Source organism: Phocoena sinus, chromosome 6 (assembly GCF_008692025.1).
Source record: "Phocoena sinus isolate mPhoSin1 chromosome 6, mPhoSin1.pri, whole genome shotgun sequence".
NCBI classification, from domain to species: domain Eukaryota; kingdom Metazoa; phylum Chordata; class Mammalia; order Artiodactyla; family Phocoenidae; genus Phocoena; species Phocoena sinus.
This window is the reverse complement of record NC_045768.1, coordinates 51,200,469-51,219,143: the sequence shown is the minus strand read 5'-3', so window position 1 is coordinate 51,219,143 and position 18,675 is coordinate 51,200,469.

The following is an 18,675-nucleotide window of genomic DNA, read 5'->3' as shown; positions in this document are numbered from 1 at the left end:
GCGGCCCTTCCTGACTACTCCTCTAAATGTAGACCCCCCCTCTTCACTGCCAAGTGCTATCACATCACTCTTCATTTTCCCCACAGAACCTATCCCCGTCTGTGAGCATCTACTTTGTTATTATTTGCATCTCCCCACTAGGTAATGAGGATCATGTCTGTTTCTATTTGCTACCATATCCTCAGCATTGAGGACAATGCCTAGCAAATAGTAGATGCTTAGTTAGGTGTTTGTTGAATGAATGAATGAACGTTTAGCTAGCATATTATAATAGAAGGTTTATATCCACAGATGTTACATATCAACGTTGTTAATGTGTCACTATTACTATTATTATATCTGGTATACACAATATCTTTATGCATGTTGATTCTTTGTGAATGTTCGGTCCAATCAGAGGTCACTTATATATTCCAATATTTCAACAGACATTTCTTGAGCACCCACCAGATGCCAAGCTCTGGGTTACTCGAAGTACTAAGCTCTCATTCCTAGCTGCACATTAGAATCATAGTGATGGAAATCATTTCACAATGTATACATGTATCAAAACATCACGTTGTACACCTTAAATATATATAATTTTATTTGTCAAAAATAAATGGAGTCCAATAAACCACTGATGTAAAAAAATAATTAAATAACTTTTAAAAAAGTTTAAAGAGTAACTGTGGATACAGTCAGGGAAAATGACTCCTGCTAAAGGTTATGTTTTGTATAGAAAAAACAAACAAAAAAAGAATCAAACTGATGTATACTGGGTCCCACCCAGACTAAGTAAGCTACATTCTCTAAGCGTAGAACTTGGGCATCTGAATGTTTTATAAACTTTGTAATGTGTACAGTGAGAGGTGAGAATCCCTTGCTCTGTGCTGCCCAATACAGTAGCCATTAGGTACATGTGACCATTTAAATTTAAATTAATTAAAATTAAAGTTTCAGTTCCTTAGTCACATTTAAAGTGCTCACTAACCACATGTGGCACATGGCTACAGTATCAGTGCAGACGTAAGGCATTTCCATCATCAGGAAGTTCTACTGGACAGCGCTGCTTGAGATATTCAAAGGAGAAGAAGACAGTTTCTGCTGTGGAAATGCTCACAGTCTAGGGGAAATTCTTCCTGAAGTCTCATCTTCTAGGAAATTTGAACCTATAGTATTGCTGTTAGATAATTCGTATACCAATGAAATGTCCACAGGAAAGATACAAAACCAACCCAAGGTCTAAGAGGTAAACAGTGTCCTCACAGCTAACATAGAAATGATGTCAAAGAGGCTGGCTTGTGATGTGCACAGTGTCTGGAACAGAGAGGAGCTCAATAAACACCTATGAATGAATGAATGAATGAATGAACGAGTGAGCAAATGAATGCAGAGCCGTAATGTATATGGACCAAAATGTGGTGTGCTCAATTCCCTTGCCCGCCTTCAGAGTCAAAACTAAAGAGACAGAATGGCCTGTATGGAAATAAGGTCAGAGTGTTACATGAAAGGATTGAGGAGATTCTTAACAAGACTGTTTTCTTCTTCATGCCTGAGCTACATTTTGTCTTCAATTGCTCTAATATGGCCCTGGGGGTCTAAGATCAGGAGTGAGCTGATCAGGGATTAGGAGTGAGCTAGTCAGACCATTTGATTCCAGGGCCAGCACTTGACAGCTGTGATGCCGGGCGAGTCACTTAGTCAGGTCTCAGCCCTGATTCCTCACGTGTAGAAGAGGAGTGTTGGTACCTCCCTCATAAGGTGGTGATAGCCAGGGATGAGTATTGCAACATGTGGACACTTTGAAAAAGAAAGAAAAAGAAAAGGACACTTTACCTTGAGTGCACTGTGAGCTCGTTATATATTTAGGTCCCTTAAACTGTCCGGGATGCCCCGATTTTTTCTAAAAAAGCAAATGAAGAGGTGGTAGATACAGGACTTGTATTGTGCTTTACAGCTGACATTCTCCAGTTCCTGGTAAATGATAAGAGATGTGAAGGTTCCGCTTCTGCCAGAGATTGTGTCACTCTAAGCTACCAAATGCAGAACAAAGCTTTAGTTTGGGTCTGACATGATTTTTGGTTTTGGGTTTTTGTTTTGGAGGGATTTGTTGCCAACGGGTGGGATTTGAACGTGTTTTCCCTGTAGGAGGCAGAGTCGGAAGTCTGGCCTGCTAAGACTCTTTTGGAAGCTGAAACTAATTAAAATGTTTATTTTAGCCCCTGTAGCTAAGACACTGCAGGGGAGAAAGTCCAGCATTCATTTTTATGCAGATGTAATTATACCCACCAAGCTCTTAGCTTGTGACCCATTCAGCATCTGCCCCAGGGCCACCCCACCTGTTCAAACACCTGCCCAGGACACAGAGTATTTGGTAAAACAGTACTTAATGCCGAGCCTAAGGCACCAGGGTTCCCCACCCACACCCAAGGACAATAAAGCCTTGTTCGACCTTTCGTTACCTACAGACTCACCTCTGAGTGAAGTACAGTCTGCCTTCCTGATGGCAGATGTGGAAACCAGGGATACAGAGGGCCAAACATACAGGGTCATTTTATCCAAGGGACTTGAGTATCCTGGATTTTGGTATCTGGGAGTTTGTGGTGGTTCCTCGAACAAATGCCCCACGGATACAGAGGAACGATTGTACTTTCCTAGTTTCCTTCTCAATGACATCTATAAAGTTACACAAAAGAGAAAAAGAAAGGGAAAGAGAAGAACTCAAAGTAAAGTAATTGAGTGTTAGTTTTTTGTGTGTGGTATCACAGAGATTGAGAAAGATACAAGAATAGGTGTGAGCCCTCTGTACTTCCTGAGTACTTACAAGATCCTTGAAGAAGTGTAAAGGTACAAGACAAAGCTAATGGAGACATTCATGGTTTTGAGTGGAGGAAATTAATGAGGCCACCTCTGAATACCCACTTTGTCTTAGCACGGGGTGGCTGCTTCACTTACATCACCAGGTTACTCCCTGATACTCCCCACTGTAGGTGCTGTTATGAATAGTCGGCAGATGAGGAAACTGGGGCTCCAAGAAGTTCAGTGACTTGGGAAGTATAACTAGAGGGCTAAGAACATAAGCTTGGCGGCCCCATGGATATGGGAAGGAGTCCCAGCTTTGCTAATGACCAGCAGTGCGATTTGGGGCAAGTTATTCATCTCACTAAACCTCTGTTTTGCCATTTGTAAAATGGGGATGCTAATAGTGAACTACCTTTCTTATGAAGAGTCAATGAATTAGCACATGCAAAATGCCTGACGTATCACCTGTCACAGGGAACATGTCCTCAGAGCAAGGTTAACCATCCTCCTCCTGAGAGACCACACACAGCTGGGGGGCGTGGCAGAGCCAGGCGACCAACTGGGGTTGTTTTATTCCACTCGTAAACCTTCCATATGTTCACTTTTCAAAAACTAAGTTCAGAGAAGATAGTGGGAAGTAGAAGGGGATAAACAGGGAGAACACCACAAGAACTGGAAAGAGACAGACCCGTCCTCCTGTCTCTGGAACACACCCTGCATGTAGGTCCTCTGACTCCCATCGCAGGCCCTAGAGAAAATCTGTTTGGTGGGCTAAGAAGTATTTGTTTTCATCAAGAGCAGAGACAGTAAGGCCTCTAGAATTCCCAGCCTTGATGGTGAAGAGAATTTACAAGGTACATATTATATTGTTACAGGCCAACTCCCTGTTTTCTTCTCCCCAAGACTTTTCTCACACCCTTTCCCCCTCTCTCCTTCTCCATCTCTTGACATTGGCCTCATACTTCAAGGGCCACTTCACATCCCACTACTGCCCCATGATCTGGTCTCCCCTTTCCCTAGATGCCAAAACATGTATTTTCAGTTTAACATTTAAATTGATTTCTCTGTTTCAGAAGGACTACTCTCCCTTAAATAGACTTATATACTTCCTTTGTCTATGCCATAGGGTTTGCTACTAAGTTGAAAACCTAGGAGGCTCTAGTGACGTGCTTGGTATGAATTCTTGTTGAGAACCAGACTGATTATGGCATTTGTGAAATGCTAGTGAGGTAACGAGGACCGAACTGAGAACTTGGCACAGAATTTTAAGACTTGGGTCTCCACCTGCAAGACACTTTCATCCCTAAAGAGAGCAAAGCTCACAGTATTTTGTACCTGGGAGACACTGTAGCAGAGAGGTTAGCAACATGGGTTCTACAGTTACTTAATTTCCCTTGCTTTTCTTAACAGTAAAATGAAAATAATAGTAGTACCTACTTCATGGGATCTTTGTCGGGTTTAAACAAGATAACGCAAGTCAGCCTCAGTGCAGAGCCTGGCATCTCCTAAGAGCTCATAGTTAGCTGTAGGTAGGTTCAGAAATGAGAAAAACAATTGTTCAAATGCCAGGGTAAAACAGCAAACATACTCAAGAGGCTCACCTGGACATATTCCAGAAACAGCCCAAGCTCTGTGAAATTATTTTGAAGGTAATTTAGTGCTAAGCTCACAGTAGGAACAGATACTGTGCCCATGCCAGTTTCTATGCAGTGTGCCAGGGGACAGGGAAAAAGAGCTGAAGAATGGCAAGGAGCTTGCTTCTGGGCTTGGGGAAACCCAGGTGGAAGTCAAGGCCACTTCTTGTCCTCTCTGACCCAGATCACCGGGACGAGTCAATTGAAGACACATGAAGTGACAGAGTTCCAGGTCGTGAACGTAGAGTTTTGTTGCTGTGTATTCCATCATGAGGGGAGTCGAGGGCTGAGGACACTGGGCTACAGTGGAACTGGGAGATTTTTTTTTTTTAACAGAGGCCCCTTTTCAACACAGGCAATATTTCTTTTCTCTGAAACTGCTTTGAGGAGAACAAGCAGGCAGATATGATATCACTGAGCTGGAATCATCCAGCCTCAGAGGCATCTCCTGGCACAGCGGTCCGATCCCGGGGGGCAGTTGTGTTCGACACTGGCACAGTGTGGAGGGGGGAAATCAGCTGTTTGGGAAATGACTTTGGTCCACATTAATGCGCTGTCCTGAGGAGGTGGGGGGAGAAGTTCTTGGACTAGGTAGTGACTTGGTTTCTGGTGGTTGCTGGTCCTGCTGGAAGCACTTACAGCACTAAAATGAAGCTCCTCCAGCCGCTGCACTTAGCATGAGGGTGCCACACATAGCTGAAAGTGGGTTCTGGTTCAAAGGCTCCTGTTCCAAATTTAACTGTGTTTTTAAAAAAAACAAAAAGCTGAAAGGGCTTCCCTGGTGGCGCAGTGGTTGAGAGTCCATCTGCCGATGCAGGGGATGCGGGTTCGTGCCCCGGTCCGGGAAGATCCCACGTGCCACGGAGCAGCTGGGCCCGTGAGCCATGGCAGCTGGAGCCTGTGCTCCGCAACGGGAGAGGCCACAGCAGTGAGAGACCCGCATACCGCAAAAAAAAAAAAAGTAAAAGTAAAAAACCAAATTTAACTGTGTTTTTGATGAACTTGGTTGGGGGGTGGGGTGGACACCTGCCAAGAGTGTCTCCAGTGGATCCTATTAACATGCATCCCTGCAGCTGGGGAAGTCACAGTGCTAAGGTGCCCTTGGTTGAGCTCTGGTTTTGGATGTGGTCATCTTCCTTGCCTGAATGCAGATAAAAGAGAACCACCTGCGATTACAGATTCAACAGAAGCATGTGTTGAAATGCACAGAGGAAACGGTGCAGGCTCAGCAATGATGAGCTCAAACTCTCTTAGGAAATTGATACGGTAGACTTCCTAATAACAATATCCACTCCAGAGACAGCACTTGCTGCATGCTTCATCTGTGCGCTGCAGTCAGGACCACACCTGCATTAATTATCTCAGACTCAACACCATCGTCACTCTGTGATCTTCCTTTTCTGTTGAGGTGCCCGAGGCACTGAGAGGTCAGCCACCTGCCTGGAGTCACACAAGCAGAAGGCGCAGAGGCAGTGCTTGAATGCAGGTTAGCCTGATTCCAAAGTCTCTGTTCTTCCTACCAAGCTGCCCGTGTTAGTCACTAATGCAGGTGGCACTGACAGCAACACATACTGAGCACCTGCTGCGTGTGAGGGGAGACAGAAACCGTGCCTACAAAACAGTTCTGAAAAAACAGTGAACTCTTTGTGTGTTACTAATTGGATGAGAATAAGAGCCATCTCCCAAAGAAAATAGGAATCCTTTTGAGAGGGGGGACTACATCTGCTTCCTACCCAACGTGCTTTGCTCAAGAGCCTATGCCTAGTAGGCACTGGGCAAACATCTCCTGATGCTGAAAGGAGAACAAACCAAGTCTTGGGGCTGAGGGTCCTGAATTATGGTCCCAGCTCTACCCCAAACTAGCTTAGTGCCGTGGGCAAGTTACCTCACCTCTTTGGGACTCAATTTCCTAGTTTACAGGATAGAAATAATAAAGTGAAATTTTAATGTATGTCCTGGCCGACATCACAAGTTCCAGTGGAGATCAAACGAAGTAATTACATAAACGTGCTGGAAAACACTAAGAAATGTTGTTATTGGGCTTTATTCCTTGGATTATTAGGGAGGGGTTATCACTGAGGCCTGAGTGCTGGGGGATGGCCTCACAGATGCAGAGGATAAAGGGAGCTATGGAGTCTTCGGCATTCTAGAAGCCTTAAACTGGTCAGTTCTCCTTTTATGGTGGCTCATAATCAAGTTTGAAAGTCAGGGGGTTAAGGATGGGATCCAAAATTCTGTCCAGCTTTGGGATCAAGGGTCTCCTTGTTCAGTGCAAGTGGTCCTGCCACCCTTCCTCCCTGTGAGCTTTGCTGGCTTCCTCTTCCACACCCTCTCCACACCCAAGGAGTGACATTGCCTGGGGCTAACCCTCAAGACCCAGGACCTGGACTGGAGTTGTTCTTATTATGACAGATTGCTTCACCACTCTAAACTGCTTCCTCAGCAGGAAAGAAGAAAAAAGAAAAAAGAAAAAGAAAGATGATAATAGAACCAACCTTACAAAACTATTGTAAATATTTTAAAAAGGTAATCACTATAAGATGCTGAGCCCAGTAGCTGGGAAATAAATATAGGCTATTATTAATATTATTACTATATTTATAATTCTAAGTACTATGTAGTTCTGACCTGCCAGACTCATCCCCTGATATACTTGTTTTTAGCTAAAGTTCAATTTCCTAGAAAGAGATTTTAAAGAATTGGGAAAGGTTAGTGAAATCAAGGAACCAAAGGTCGCTAAAAATTTATAAGGCAAGAAGCCGGAAGCATCAATTTCCCAGGATCCAGGTTTTCCCCCAATAATCCAAACTGAAAAACATAAATTCGGACAGAGATAACCTGCCTTGCAGGGTTATTTATAAATGACATCAAAAGGATTTTACATTCCGTAGCCCCTCAGTTGAGAGTTTTGGAGAGAGCAAATTTTTGTGCACGGTCATCACTATCATTTGCTATGAATCGCCTTAAATTTCCAGGCTCGCCATAATTCCAAAGCCAACCCCCTGGAATCTGCCAACAAAAGCACACTGACTAGATTACAAGTCTTCTAAAGTTTCCTGATTCAACCTCGAAAGGCCAGGAATTCCTTCCAACAAAGAAGGTGAAGGAAAAGAAGGAACTTCAACAAAAATGTCTATTTGTGTTATCTCATTAAATATCTTCAAGGTTTATAGGTTTGGGGAAAGATTTCCTCTTTGGGTGAAGTGGCAGGAGGAAAGAAAGAGGCTCAAAAGCATTGCTTGGCTTTCCAGAAGTAATGGTGGAAAATCCCCACCCCAGAGGCTTCCTTTCTCTCTAGACAAACAGTGCTCCTGGAGTTTCCCAGGAGAGCCCAGCGTCTTGACCCAGGCAGGCAGATGTCAATTATCGATCTTCCATTTTGCTGGCGGAGTCACCGGAGCTTAAAGGTGAGGTAGCGAATTCATGCGCACATCCTGGTAAACCTGCAGCCGCGGGTCAGATTTCACGACGGTTCATTAAAAATGATCGAAGACCCGTCCCTTGGGAAAAAAACCCAAAAAACTCTGGGCAACCATTTTGTCCCAAGGAGGCTGCTCAGACCCAATGTAAAGTAGTTCTGGATATGTCTTGGTTGTGTATGGCGTTGCCTTGAAATAAGCAAACAGCTCTGGAAAAGATCTCATGACAGAAGAAAGTGAAGTGCGCTGTGGGGAAGTAGCAAGACATAGCCTTTCCATCCCGGCAAACTATCTGCCCTCAGGCTGCTCAGTAAAAGCCTGGAAATCCCAGAGCAGTAACTTGGTGGTCCCACCTGCTATATATTTGCCTGAGCATTTTTATGGTCATATCGACACTTGTCCTTCTGTTTGTGTAGTTTAACTTTAAACACACTTGTTCTCTTTTTGGTGGCATTTTCAATTTCATTTCTTTTGATTCTTGACCCTCTCCTATTTCACGATCACTTCCATTCCCTTTGTGACACTTCAAGAAGAGAAAGCCTTTAACGAAGGGATGATGCCGTGATCGCCTTCAAGCCATAAACACAAGCGTTAATCTTAAATGAGAAGACTGTCTGCTTCCCTGCCCAGACTGGTTATATCTGAACTGACTTGTCAATCAGCATCTTTTCTGGTGAGGCATGTAGCCCAGCATGGCAGTGAGAACCCTGCAGCAGTCAGATAACATTTTGAATCCTGTAGTTACCACTGAATAGTGCATGATGTCAGGTCAGTTACCTAACCCCTCTGCCTTCAGCTTCCTGATCTCTTTTTTTTTTTTTTTTTGCGGTACGCGGGCCTCTCACTGTTGTGGCCTCTCCCGTTGCAGAGCACAGGCTCCGGATGCGCAGGCTCAGTGGCCATGGCTCACGGGCCCAGCCGCTCCACGGCATGTGGGATCTTCCCGGACCGGGGCACGAACCCGTGTCCCCTGCATCGGCCGGCGGACTCTCAACCACTGCGCCACCAGGGAAGCCCCTGATCTCTTAAACTGAGAGTACAACAGCATCCTCCTCACAGAGATGTTATGAGGATTACATGATTTTATAAAGCTTCAGTAAACCCTAACTCCAACTACAGTATTTTATTGCGGGCTCACTGAACTAGATGCCTGATAGAAAGAAGATAAAGTGGAGATGCTTAACATTTTATGACAACTTCAATGTGAAATTCACTTTCCCTAAGGATTACAATGCTTGCGTGACTTCAGTTTTCCCAAGATGACAGGGACAAGATATCATTCATTCTGAACGGCAGTTTCCTGCTTTCTGGCCCCAAATCTGTATCTATCCTCCAATTTTAATTATACCTTCTCTTCAGCCTCACTAGCGTCACCACATGACATGTGCTTTTCATCCAATACTCTCCTACCTTCCCAGAAACCTTAGATGTATCAATTATCCCTTCTTGCCTCTCAACTAGGTCCTTCCCATCAGTATCTAAGCCCATGAGTACTAGAAAATAACCTCCCTGGTCCACGTCCCCGCTCTTGTTACTATCCCTTTTCTCTTTTCCTTCAGGGCCAGCCTTTTAACAAACGGTGTACACATTGCCGCCATTTTTTCATAACTGATTCACTCCTTAGCCCATTATAATCTGGTTTCTAGCCCAAACGTTCCTCCAAGAGTCCTCACTAATATCCCTAATGCTCTCCACATTGTTAAATCCAAAGACTGTGTCAGTCTTCATCTCATTGACCCTTCGTCAGTGTTGGATGTGGTCCCTCCTGCTTGACCTTCCTTGGCTCTGGGACATCACATCTTGGATTTCCTTTCATCTCTCTGGCTGCTTCTTTTTTGTCTACATTTCTGCCTCATTCTCCTCCACCTCCTTTCATTAAGTGTTGAATTTCCTCAAGGCTCAGTCCTAGACCCTCTTCTCCCTTTATGCACTATGTCCAGGAAATAATTATCAATTATGATTTCAGTTATCATCTACATGTCAGTGGGTACCAACTTACATCTCCAGCACAGACTATTTCTCTGTGTTCCAGACCCAGATGTCCAACTACATATTAAATCTCCATTTGGAAACATTCCTTTGCAGCACGTCCAAGACCAAGTTCATGATCTTTCCCAGCAAATCTACTCCTCTTCTTTGTTCCCTGTTTCAATGAATGGCACCATTATCCAGCCAGTGTGTAGCATCCTTGCTGCCTTCCTTTCCCTCATTACCATATCTAAGTTATCACCAAGATCTGTCTCTTTCCCCTACAAAATGTCTTTCAAAACAATCCTGATTCTAGTATTCCCATAGCCATCACCCTAATCCATGCTGCCATCGTGTTCTCTCTGTTTTATTGTACTTCTTCCCCTATTTACTCTGCTTTCCCAGGCCCCTTCCTTTCACACACTATAGACAATCCACCATGTGACATCTTTCCATAAAACTTGCCAACTGATCACATTGGCACTTCCTATTGGACTTCCTATAGATCACAGGAAAATAACTAAAATCCTTAATACGGTGTGGCAAAGACTGACTTTCCATAATATCCATTTTCCCTTCTTCCTTACAAAAATATTAGGATGGTAATGTGTGTGTCTCTCTCTCTCTCTCTCTCTCTCTCACACACACACACACGCACACACACACACACACACACACACACACACACACACATTTCCTAGCCTCCTTTACAGAGAGAGAGATAACCTGTAAGGTGCAAGCGAAAGTTGTTAAGTACAGTGGCCAGGGAAGCCCTCTAAACTTTTCCTTTTAGTTCTTCTTCATGCCTGGGCTGTGGATGTGATAACTGGAAATCCAGCAGCCATCTTGAGACCTTGAAGGTGGAAACTAGTAACTAGAGGTGATAAGGCAGAAAGATGAAAGAAGCGCGGGCCCTGATGACTTTGTGAAACCACTATACAAGACTTGACTGTCTACTTCTGGGCTTCTTTCCTATGAGGAGACAAAATCCTTATTTGTTTAACTTCACTATCATTGAATTTCTGGCTTTAAGAGTTGAAGTCAATTTCGAATTGATGCATACAGGATTTATAAGGCCCTCCATGGTCTGGCGTCTCTCAATAGCTTCTTTCTGCCCCACCTCTCACCCTTACATTCTTCAGTTCATGCTGGCCTGAATTCAGTTGTTCAACTGAACCATGTGGGCTTTCCTTCACAGGGCCTTTGTATGCTCTTCTCTCTGTCTATAGGATTTTCCTTCCTGACCCTTCATCCTCCAGCCTGACCTAATTTACCTCTACTCATCCTTCAGATCTCAGCACAGCTTTCTTAGGGAAGCCCTCCCTGAACGTCCCTTTTACTCTTCTCATCCCCTCCCTCCACCAATCTAGACCAGGTTCCTTTGCTACGTGCTGTCATGGAACTATATGCTTTTGCTTCAGATGCTTTTCCTAAGTTCAGTAATTAGACATTCGTTTATGTAATTTTTGGATAAATATCTGTCCCCTCTATTAGATTTAAACTTTATGAAAGCAAGGGCCATGTCTGTTTTTGTTCAGAATTTTATTGCCAGCACCTGGCACAGTTCTTGTGTGTGTGTGTGTGTATAAATATGTATATATTTATTAGGCGTAATATATATAGACACAGACATACCTCCTTTTATTGCACTTTGCATACACTGCATTTTTTACAAGTTGAAGCTTTGTGACAACCCTGCATCGAGCAAGTCATTTCTGTGTCATTTTTCCAACAGCATTTTCTTATTTTGTGTCTCTGTGTCACACTCTGGTAATTGTAGTAATGTTTCAAACTTTTTCAGTATTACTGTATTTGTTATGGTGATCTGTGCTAGGTGATCTTTGATGTTACTAGTATAACTCACTGACCGCTCAGATGAGGGTTAGCATTTTTTAGCAATAGAGTATTTTTTTAATAAGGTATATACATTGTTTTTTTTAGACTTAGTGCTATTGCACACTTAATAGACGACAGTATGGTGTAAACATAACTTTTATATGCACTTTTATATCATGTGACTCACTTTATTGCAGTGGTCTGGAACCAAACCCACACTATCTCCAATTTATACCTGTATTTCATGCCTAATAACTAAGAGTCAAGTGAATGAAGGAAGGAAGACCTCCAGTCTCTTTTTCATAATCGATCTCAGTTCCCCCTCATTCTCTCTTGCCTCAATCACTCTTTTGCCAAAACTCTCAACCACCTTGCACTAATGTTTTCATAGTAGAGGTATCCTCTACTTTTTGAAAGTTTACTTTACACCACTTCACTTTTACACAAGACCTACATTAGTACCTGTTTTCACTGACCAGAAGAAATCCGAAGAATTTTGCTTTTACAAAAAAGGGCAGAAAGGGCTTCCCTGGTGGTGCAGTGGTTGGGAGTCTGCCTGCCGATGCAGGGGACACAGGTTCGTGCCCTGGTCCAGGAAGATCCCACATGCCGTGGAGCGGCTGGGCCCGTGAGCCATGGCCGCTGGGCCTGTGCGTCCGGAGCCCGTGCTCTGTAACGGGAGAGGCCACAACAGTGAGAGGTCTGCGTACCGAAAAAAAAAAAAAAAAAAAAAAAAAAAAAATAGCAAGAAGAAGTAGGATGGCATCTCTGACTCCACTTTAACTCTACTGATGGCTTATAAACTGGAATTATTTCCTCTGTGATCCTAGCCATCCACCCGAGTCTGATAATCTTGGCAATCTTAATAGCTGAGCATTTTACGGTTTTCTCCCACCAAGATACTTAAGTTGTTTCACGTTTTCCTTTTAAACTGGTCTGGGGAATTCGGTTTGTTCCTACAGTGTGGTTGTGTCTACTTTCATAACTGATGTTGAAAACCTGTTTGGGGTATAAGGCCCAGGACCAAAATAGAGACTAGTAAGATTTAACTATTCCTTTAATCCACTCAACAAACCTTTATGAAGTTCCAGACTGTGGGAGGCACTGGGATAGGCAGGGACACACAAAAAAAGAAAAATGTCTTCATTGCTCTTAAGGATCCTCTCTGAAGCCTCAGTTTCCTCACCTGAAAAATGAAGGTAACAGTAATAACCCCTATCTTACACAGTTGTTGTAGGAATTAAGTGCGATAATATCAATACATATTAAGTTTTTAGTAGCATGCCCAGTGCATCACTGGTTGTTATTAAATTAGGTAGAAAGATAACAGCACCAGTGTTTCAACTGATAGGCAAAAATATATTATGACTTTATGATGGTTTGAGTAAACCAGTACTTAAAAGTGTAAAATTTTATTACAACTCCTATCACTAGCATTACTATCCTAATAGTCACTTAGGTTATTACCCACGGCCTTTGTTTAAGGGGAATTGCATAACGCCTATAAACCAGTTTAAGTTGTGTCTTTACAGCCTTACTCTCCGGTGCATGTACGATGACTACTACTGTCAAATAATAATAACTCCTAACACTTTCTGAGCACTTACCATGTACCGTGCACTGTTCCTAAATGCTTTGCAAGTATGATCTCATTTAACCCTCAAGAGCACACTAGAACACAGATACTATTTTTCATCACCCTCTTACAGATGAGGAAACTGATACCCAGCGAGTTTAAGAAACACAGGAAACTCCCCATGGCTCTTACTATAAACATGTATAAGACTTTTCAGATATGCTCATGCGTGTGTGTCAGGAGGAAAATGAACAAGTATGTAAGTGTCCAGCTCTTACAATGCTGAGGATTCTGGCTCTACATGCTCCATTTCTTCTCCTCTACTGCCTGAGGAAGGGCCAGCTTGCCAGAGGTCCATTATGTTGAACCTTTGTGCTGAAAAATGGGTAAAACAGATGGAAGGGGAGAAGAATAGGAGAAACCTGAATTAGGGCTGTAGGAGGAGTTTGAGGAGTGTTGAGAAAAGAAGTGTGGGAGTTGCCACAGTGTGTGTCAAACATGGATGAGGGAGAAGAGGAATTTTGAGAGATGCTCACTCTATTGAGTTCTCAAAAGACAAGTAAATAACTTGAGTTATTTTTGACTAATTTTTTTGGATGCCAGATTGGGCTTCTTTGAAGAAGATGTGGATGAACAACTTTTAAACATCAAGGTTGTATATTTGAAACATTATAACTTTATCAAAACTGTCCTGATTTTTTGTGTTTGTTTGCAATATAGTACCATTGGTGACAACAGGTTTTGACAAACTTTGTCCTGGGATACTGTTTCTTACATTTCTTGTCAGTCAGAATGCCTAGAAATTGCAGAATGCCATGAGATATTGCTATGTCTAATTCCCTCATAGAATAACTTTAAAAAATTATCAGTCAGGCTGAAAATAGATAAATGGAATTTGAGAGCTGGACAAGTATCCTAAAGAGATGAAAACACTCAGAATCGGAGAAAAGTTTACTTCCAGAAATGAAGACTTTATTACATAAACTCTGTGTAGATCTCTGCATCTTCACAGAGAACAGTATATATATGATAACCTAACAAGTCAAGTTTATGAGTTTTTCTGTTATAACTTCCCTACTAATTCATCCATTTTTGAGTAGTAGCCAGCAAGTAATTCTGGGTACAAAACATTAGAAAAACATTGTGGGGAAATTTTTTAAACTGAGAAAATTGATACTCGTTAGCTAAGAGTTTTCTGCAAGTTGGGGATCTGTTATTTGATATTGGTGGTAGAACATTTTAGTTTAGATCACTGAAAACTAGTGTTCCATAGGAACAAAATATGAGAACCACTGTTACAAAAACAAAGGAAGTTACAAAGGGATCAATATGGGAGCTGTGCCTGTTGAAATAGGTACCGATGTGCCATCAATCATATAAATGTTTTGAGAGTGGACATCGGATTGTGAAATGCAGCTAAGAACCAACATTTTCGCTCTCAAGAGTCCCTTTAATTGACGCTATCAAATGTCATTCAGAAAATGTAATCCACGTGATATACTAATATTTTTCAGACTTGATGTTTTGACTAGCTTGTGGATGTAGATACTCAGGCTTGTATAGATTTAAATGAGGTTTTTGGGAAAAGAATTTGACAGTGGGTTTCTGTATCTGGCATTATGGCAAACTACATAGCCAGAAAACCCAAGGAAATGATCAGTGACCAAAAATGAAGAGGAAATGGAAAACTACAGTGATAAGCAAATAGACTGATGCTAGGGAAGCTTGGGAAAGAAGGGTCCCAGTTACTTAGTGTCTTCTGTTTTAATGGCTTTGGACCCATGCAAGGTGGGGAGTTGAAAATGAAATTCCTGAGTAAAGCCAAGATCCCTGAAGGGCTATAACTTTGCCCACTGGCACAGGGCAACAACCAAGAAACTTCTAAGTTTCAGTCTAGGTGTTGGTGTGGGAGAAATATCTCCCCTAAGAATTTGTAATCATAGGAATGTCCTCACATGGGTTAGGCATGGGTTTGGATTTCAAATTTACATGACTCACATGACTCAGGAAGCCTAAGAAATAAAAATCAAAGTGGTTTTTGGCGGGTCATACCCTGTAGCGACTGGCAAATGCACATGCAAAACCTCTCTAGAGGGACACGGTGCAGCATGAGACTCCTAGAGTTTCAGATAATAGAATTTCAGAGACTATAAAATCAGTTTTAAAAGTGTTTAAGGATTAAAAAAAGAATTAAAAATATATGGAAAGAACAATTATGAAAAATGAACAAGCTGAGTTGAAAATTGACAAAAAAGAATTTCAAAAAATGTCAATGTAGTCAATGAAATTAGAAACTCAGGGGAGGAATAACACAAGTAAAATGCAGCTAAAAAAACATAAACAAACTGGAACGCAATCAGAAGAAATTTCTAGATGGTAGCCCAGAGAAATAAAAATATTAAAGTGAGGATAAAAATAGTGTTTATAGAATGAGAAGGTATAACATACATCTAATAGGAATTTCAGAAGGACAGAATAGAGAGTAGGGAGAAGCAATGTTCAAGGCAGGACACTTAGACATATCATAGTACAACTGGAGAATACCAAAGGCAAAAATAAAGAAATTGGAGAGACTATTGACTGAAAAATGTCAAGAAATAATGATGAAATTCCATCACAATAAGCACACCAAACATCCATTTTTTTAAATGCAAGACACCAGTTTGTACTAAAATAAACCAGGCCCCCTTGGGGACATGGCTGATTCCAGATCTGTCTGGGAAATACCCAAGGTGAACCTAAAGTATCTTGTCATAACCAACAGTAAGGAAATATCAAAGACTATGAAAGCCATGTTAAAATGGCTTGAGAACCAACCTGAATAAGCTCCCTTTGGCCAGAATGGGACAATTGAGTGAGAAAAAGGAAAATAACTGAAATGAGTTAAAGTAAATCAGATGTGTTAAAATCCATACTTCATACTAATACCAGTGATCACCTGGGAGGATGCCAAGGTATAATAATAGACACATAGATCAACCACAGTATTTTGAAAACTGGTAAACAAAGAGAAAACATCTGTCATTTGTCCTAATTTTCCTATATGATCTCAAACTCAGGATAACCAAAAGTATTTACAAAGGAATTTATAAAAGAGTTTAGCTAATAACTGAAAAAGTAATTAAGGAATTAGACTATCATTTTACACACCTTAAGGAAATAATGGGTCTAGACAAGGCTCACCCAAAACTGCTAATATTCCAAAAAACTAGCAGACATTATGTACCTCCTTATGTAAACATGCAACACCAACTATGGAGGTGTCTTGCAAAACACAAAATGCAATAAAAACACGAATCTGGTCAAGCCTGTAGATTATCAACTTACAGGAAATAGAAGGGAGTGGGGGAGTGTTCATACCTTGGGGACGCGATCAGCAAAATCCAGATTGTGGGAAATTCTACAGAGCAAACTAACCAGGTTCTTCAACAAAATGTCTCAAGAAAAAAAAAAAAACAAAAAAACGAGGAGGAACCTATAGACTAGAAGAAATTTAGGAGACCTACAAACAAATTACAATGAATGGATCTTATCTGCCTCCTGATTCAAAGTGTTAAAAACATATATAATACAATCAGAAAAAATGTGAACATGAACAGAGTATTTAATGACATCAAGGTATTATTATTAACTTTAGGTGTGTTGATTTATCTTGGTTATGTTAAAATGTACACACACACACATACACAAAATTCTTGAAGTATTCTGCCTAAGCGCAATTTGTTGTCTTGTTAGTTAAAAAATCAAAAATATCTAGGAAATCCAGGACAAGGCAGTGAGAGTTGATGTGCAAGTATTAATTAGGTAGAACAACATATGATGACCAGTGAAAGTAGTTATTCTTATGTTCAGGAGCAGCAATGAGGAGCTGGTTTATACACTGTTGGGAACATGACAAATTGGGAAAATCTCTGAAACAGAGCTCTTAAACTTATTCAAAATGCCCATCAAGTGAGTTTTAATAAAATAGTGCTTTTTAAAAATGGAAGCGCATGGTAAGGAAGTGAACCACTTGGCATTCAACATCCTTTCAACCATGATGAGGAAAGCTATGAAGGCGTGATAATAAACCTCAGAGCTAAGTGAATCTTTTTCCGGGGGAAAAAGATTATACAAATCATGTTCTCACAGTTTGAATGAGATGTCTAGGTCTATTTTATTTCCAACATTGTATAAAATGCTAACTCTAGGAAACTAGAAATGATTTAAAATATTACATTAGAGATATCATAATGGGAAAATATCATTTAAAAACTATTCAGGTAAAACTAACACAACATTGTAAATCAACCATACTCCAATAAAAGTTAAAAAACAGAACCAAACAAAACTATTCAGGTAAGCGCATGCAAATTGCAGGAATTATGGGACTTACAGGGGAGAATTCAGAGTTAGAAAAATAGTGAGATTCCCCCATTAATTTATTTTGGGTTGATATGTTAACAGACAGATGTTAAGGTTGTTTTATTGATTTTTCTTTAAATGTTCATCTCTTGCAAAGAATTTTTTTCTTTTTGGAATTGAGGGTCTTTTTATAGTCATCAAAAAAAAAAAACAAACCACATCCTCATGACGTGTTATTGTTCAGAAATACATTTTTAAAAATTTTTAATAAAGCCGATTTGAAACTATTCATGGGTCCGAGAAGAAATTATAATGGAAATTAGAATTATTTCAAATTAAATGAGAGTCGTGAAATTAAAAACTCAAGGTAGCAGTAATAGAAGTAAATGCAGCTGAACGGAACATGAAATAATCCAAAGCAAGAAGGGACCACACAAAATAGAAAGAGCACAGATTAATGAAACTGGAAACAGAAATATTGTTGTTGTTTGAGAGAACCAAATAGATGACTTTGCTATGTTCTTTCACATGGTGAACCCACTGAGAGATCAAAGATCAAAGATATGAAGATTAAATTATCACCTTTATTGATGATAAGCTACTAAGAGGGTGTGACTTAGAGCAAGCATCAAATGGGTCTACTAATACTCCCCAACCACCGTCCATTTGTAGAACTTGGAACCACACACTAGGGAGAACCAGATGCACTCACCCAGCATTGTTATCTTGCGCTGGTCTGGAGGATCAAAAGAGAGCCAATTCCCAAGTGCTTAGGAGGTTTGATGATTTCCACTCACCCAACCAAGAAATGGCATAGATGCAGTGTCTGTAGCCTTAGTGGAAAAACTAAAGTTTAGAGGTTTCAGCCTCGTGTGGCAAATAGATCTTAAAGGACAAAGCAGTATATTGGTAGCTGTTAATAGAGCGGGGCTAGCTCTGTCTATATAAATAGGGAAATGGGCTTAGCCATAGAAGTTCAAACTATCTGGTTATCTCATGTATTAACACAAACTGGGTCTCAGTTACACAGTTGTTTTTAATGTTTTATGATCTCCTAGACTTTCTAGTCCAGGCACTTTTTGACAAACCTTTGTCCTCATTTAAGGGGTTTTGT